Source organism: Schistocerca piceifrons, chromosome 1, assembly GCF_021461385.2.
Source record: "Schistocerca piceifrons isolate TAMUIC-IGC-003096 chromosome 1, iqSchPice1.1, whole genome shotgun sequence".
NCBI classification, from domain to species: domain Eukaryota; kingdom Metazoa; phylum Arthropoda; class Insecta; order Orthoptera; family Acrididae; genus Schistocerca; species Schistocerca piceifrons.
The window spans coordinates 1215221006-1215226940 of NC_060138.1; positions in this window are offsets into that span (position 1 = coordinate 1215221006).

Consider the following 5935-nt stretch of genomic DNA (forward strand, 5'->3'; position numbering starts at 1 on the left):
ATGCACGCCATCTCCCTTCAGCATTGAGCTGTGAGCCGCCATATTAGCATTCATTTCGAGCCTATACGTATATACACTCAGTCACAAAAGTATTCAGTTACAGTGGGAAGTTTCACAATGAGTACTCGAGAAACACTGACTATGAAACCCAAACATATTTATTAGCAATATACAGGGTGTTACAAAAAGGTACGGCCAAACTTTCAGGAAACATTCCTCACACACAAAGAAAGAAAATATTTTATGTGGACATGTGTCCGGAAACGCTTACTTTCCATGTTAGAGCTCATTTTATTACTTCTCTTCAAATCACATTAATCTTGGAATGGAAACACACAGCAACAGAACGTACCAGCGTGACTTCAAACACTTTGTTACAGGAAATGTTCAAAATGTCCTCCGTTAGCGAAGATACATGCATCCACCCTCCGTCGCATGGAATCCCTGATGCGCTGATGCAGCCCTGGAGAATGGCGTATTGTATCACAGCCGTCCACAATACGATCACGAAGAGTCTACATTTGGTACCGGGGTTGCGTAGACACGAGCTTTCAAATGTCCCCATAAATGAAAGTCAAGAGGGTAGAGGTCAGGAGAGCGTGGAGGCCATGGAATTGGTCCGCCTCTACCAATCCATCGGTCACCGAATCTGTTGTTGAGAAGCGTACGAACACTTCGACTGAAATGTGCAGGAGCTCCAACGTGCGTGAACCACATGTTGTGTCGTATTTGTAAAGGCACATGTTCTAGCAGCACAGGTAGAGTATCCCGTATGAAATCACGATAACGTGCTCCACTGAGCGTAGGTGGGAGAACATGGGGCCCAATCAAGACATCACCAACAATGCCTGCCCAAACGTTCACAGGAAATCTGTGTTGATGACGTGATTGCACAATTGCGTGCGGTTTCTCGTCGGCCCACACATGTTGATTGTGAAAATTTACAATTTGATCACTTTGGAATGAAGCCTCATCCGTAAAGAGAACCTTTGCACTGAAATAAGGATTGACACATTGTTGGATGAACCATTCTCAGAAGTATACCCGTGGAGGCCAATCAGCTGCCGATAGTGTCTGCACACGCTGTACATGGTACGGAAACAACTGGCTCTCCCGTAGCACTCTCCATACAGTGACGTGGTCAACGTTACCTTGTACAGCAGCAACTTCTCTGACGCTGATATTAGGGTTATCGTCAACTGCACGAAGAGTTGCCTCGTCCATTGCAGGTGTTCTCGTCGTTCTAGGTCTTCCCCAGTCGCGAGTCATAGGCTGGAATGTTCCGTGCTCCCTAAGACGCCGATCAATTGCTTCGAACGTCTTCCTGTCGCGACACCTTCATTCTGGAAATCTGTCTCGATACAAACGTACCGCGCCACGGCTATTGCCCCGTGGTAATCCATATATCAAATGGGCATCTGCAAACTCCTCATTTGTAAACATTGCACTGACTGCAAAACCACGTTAGTGGTGAACACTAACCTGTTGATGCTACGTACTGATGTGCTTGATGCTAGCACTGTAGAGCAATGAGTCGGATGTCAACACAAGCACCGAAGTCAACATTACCTTCCTTCAATTGGGCCAACTGGCGGTGAATCGATGAAGTACAGTACAAACTGACGAAACTAAAATGAGCTGTAACATGGAAATTAAGCGTTTCCGGACACATGTCCACATAACATCTTTTCTTTATTTGTGTGTGAGGAATGTTTCCTGAAAGTTTGGCCGTACCGTTTTGTAACACCCTTTATATGCGTAACAACATTAAATATAAAAGAATTATTGTATTATTTCATTTCCAAAACATAAATAACAGAAAACTTAACAACAAAAATGAAACATCCTGCACACCCTGCTGCTACGAAAGTATTCGGACACTGTCCAGTAAATGTTAATAAGTTGTACGACGAAAATGTCAATACCTTGTCGGTCCACCTTTCATTTTCAATACCTCCTCCAATCTACTAGACATACTTTCCACGAGTTTTTTCGTGAAATCTGGGCCTGTATTTGCCCATTCTTGGCGCAGTTTCTCTTTCAAGGTGTCCTTCGTATAGATGTTGTCTGCGCGGAGGGTCCGTTTCAATTTATCCCACAAATGTTCGATTGGGTTAAGGTCTGGCGATTGGGGAGGGGGGTGCAATACTTTGGAGCAATTGAAGAGCAACCACATTTGTAGAATATGCGCGGTATGCTTGCGATCATTATCCTGATAAAAATGAAAGTTGTTCGCAATTCACGTAATCTCCATCCCGGTCTATGGCCTTCCTCCAGCGCGAAACACGGGCGTGTGTGCCCTGTCGGTACCAATCCTTGTCCTGGGCCGGCCGTGGTGGCCGAGCTGTTCTAGGCGCTTCATTCTGGAACCGCGCGACCGCTACGGTCGCAGGTTGGAATCCTGTCTCGGGTATGGATGTGTGTGATGTCCTTAGGTTAGTTAGGTTTAATTAGTTCTAAGTTCTAGGGGACTGATGACCTCCGCTGTTAACTCCCATAGTGCTCAGAGCCATTTGAACCATTTTTGAACTCACTGAAAATTTTGTGCTACTGAAATAGAGAAATATTTAACTTCTTTACGAAAAGTTTAATTTTCACGCTACTCAATATTAATCATTCCAAATCTCCTAAACTATGTGTCGTAAAACAACAAAATTTTAATGTTGTCTTCAGTGGCATATTTCGATAATATTTGCAAACTTTCTGAGCAATACAGCCAGTAATTGTGGAGTAATAAATTAAAATCTCACGTCTGACTCGGAACTTTTTCCAAATCGACATCAGAAATGTAGTAAGCGACAAATTTTTCCCTTTACATTTTTCGTGGGGGGTCAAAGCAAGGAAAAGTTTGGGAAAGGTTTGAATTTATTTTTAGAGCTTGTTGGAAGTGGGTGCGTGCTACAGTTTCGCCAAGACGAGAATAGTATTGTGCGTACCGTTGAAGTGCTGATATAATTTACGCGGGGTGGGAGAAAACAGCACATATACCGCCGTTAGTTACATTTTCGTCTTGTGCCATTAATTTCGCAACAAATCACAAAACTCTAAATACCGAGACAACGAGATCAACACCACCAAAAGGTACAATATTTTTTCAACTTACCATCACTCGACGTGTTCTGTGTCCGACTGCTGGAAAACGCCGCTTATATCTTTTTCGCTAGAACTTTCAGATGACTCCCCGACGGCAATAATTAATGCGGAAACACTACCTTCCAATAAGGATTCGTTCTTCCACGCCTCCTGAATGACAGCTTTTCTATGTGCTACAACATTACTCCAGTTTTCTACAGATAGCCCGGGTTCCCGGGTTCGATTCCCGGCGGGGTCAGGGATTTTCTCTGCCTCGTGATGGCTGGGTGTTGTGTGCTGTCCTTAGGTTAGTTAGGTTTAAGTATTTCTAAGTTCTAGGGGACTGATGACCATAGATGTTAAGTCCCATAGTGCTCAGAGCCATTTGAACCATTTTTTTCTACAGATACTTTAGAAACAGCTTCATGTAAAAGTCTTTCCACTTCTGAAAGCCTGAATGTCTTGTTTTCACGTGCTATGTACCCCTTGATTTGGGCCCATATTACCTCTGTAGCATTGAAGTGGCAATGATAGGGAGGTAATCTAATTACAGAATGTACATGTTTGTTGGCAACTTCATCTACAACATGTCGGGTGTCGTGGCTTATGTTGTGACACAAGTTCCAATAGTTCCACTTTCTTCATTCCGTCATCGAATTGTATATTATTTCGCCGTAACCACTGTATAATTTCGTCTTTTCTAGAAGACAGCACTGGGGCTTTGTCCTTTGCAACATTGTGGTATGGCGCATTGTCGATAATGATGTACGACGGTGTCTCCAAATTCGGTAACAATGAATTTTCAAACCATCGTAAAAAGGTGACGTGGTTCATTTCATCGCGAAAATATGACGCGAAAACATGAGGTTTTCTTTGACCTGAAAACATGTAAACAGCCAGGAACAAACCCACAGGCGGTACCTGCATTAACAACAATAATTCTACTTCCTTTGCCAACAGGTATTGCCATTCCTTCTTGTGATCCGTCAAACCAACCCGTCTTCATTGTATGGTCAGAATCCAATGTCCTTTACCTGCCGCAAAAATCGGCAACGCCAAGCAGCAATATCTTGCCGTTCCAAGAGAACTGTACGACCACTTAATTTTTCGTAATTAAATCCCAGGTTTAATAAAACCAGCCGAAGAGATGACTTACTACCAACAAAAAGACTAGCTTCTTTAAGCGATACATTCAGTTTTTGTAACGTTGGATGCTCTCTACGGTGATAATATGCATACAAATGTCTGCGAATCGCATCCTGCTCGAAAGAATCAACATTCGTCACACGTTTCTCGACGTGTCGTTTTTTCCCCGGAGTTTCCAGACTTGGCGGTTCGGAGTTAAGATTCGATGTATTCAGTTTTTCATTTTGCTCTTTGCCTATGTTTATAACGGTTCTTCTGCTTATTCTTAATGCTGCCGCAGTCCTCTCGACTACCTTATTAACGGAAAGAAGAGGCCCTCCCTTCTCCCTTTCCATCTCATAATATAGTCTTACGTTGCAGACGTATTCGCGCGAGTGTCCTCTCAATGCTATTCCTTGCCCAACTTTCTTCGAAGATGATTCCAGACTACGAACTCTAGGAGGACCACGCTTTTTATTTTCGGACATTTTGTGCACAAAAGTGACTACAGTAATTTATCACACACTCGTAGTGGAAACAAAGGAGAAGCAGACACTGAGATAATGCAGTTCACGCGACACGACGCGCACAAGACCAGGTGTTAGCAGGTACTGAACCATGACGCAGACGCATAAGCAGTGGCAACTATGCGGGGGAGGGGTGCTGGACGTCAGCGTGCGATTGGCCCGCACTGTCTCACGGTCACGCGCTCGGCTAGCTGTCAAGTACAAAGTAGTTTTAATCGCACTATAGACGCCGAACGCACTGCCAGCTGAGCGGATACCTAGGCTTTCCATAGCTGCGCGTCAGAGAGCAAGTGACACGCCTCTGGCTACCAGGCTGTTCACCGTGCATAGGGACAAGGACAGGATCTGGTCTGGTCCAACGGTAAGCGTACCAGTGAAGCGAATGGCGAGGGGGGAGGAGAAGAAAAAGCTGGTGTACGTACTACGAAAATACCGCACCTCGCAGGGCTAGTACCGAAAGATATTTTAAAATAGTCTAACACGTCCACAAACATAACCTGCAAGTCACCGTATATTAGTACATAGCGCGGGGTACCCTGTAACTCTATTGTTGTTGTGGTCTTCATGCAGCTCTCCATTCTACTCTATCCTGTGCAAGGTTCTTCATCTCCCAGTACCTACTGCAGCCTACATCCTTCTGAATCTGCTTAGTGTATTCATCTCTTGGTCTCCCTCTAAGATTTTTACCCTCCACGCTGCCCTCTAATACTAAATTGGTGATCCCTCGATGTCTCAGAACATGTCCTACCAACCGATCCCTTCTTCTAGTCAAGTTGTGGCACAAGCTCCTCTTCTCCCCAATTATATTCAATACCTCCTCATTAGTTACGTGATCTACCCATCTAATCTTCAGCATTCTTCTGTAGCACCACATTTCGAAAGCTTCTATTTTCTTTGTGTCTAAACTATTTATCGTCTACACTTCACTTCCATACATGTAGTTCTACAAGGTGCATTCAAGTTCTAAGGCCTCCGATTTTTTTCATTCGGACTGGAAAGAGGTAGAAACATGCGCATTGTTTTAAAATGAGGCCACGTTCATTGTCAATACGTCCCAGAGATGGCAGCACCGTACGGCAGATGGAATTTTACCGCCAGTGGCGAGAATGAGAACTGTTTTAAATACTTAAAATGGCGACGTTTTCCTTACTTGAACAGAGTGCAATCATTCGTTTTCTGAATTTGCGTGGTGTGAAACCAACTGAAATTCA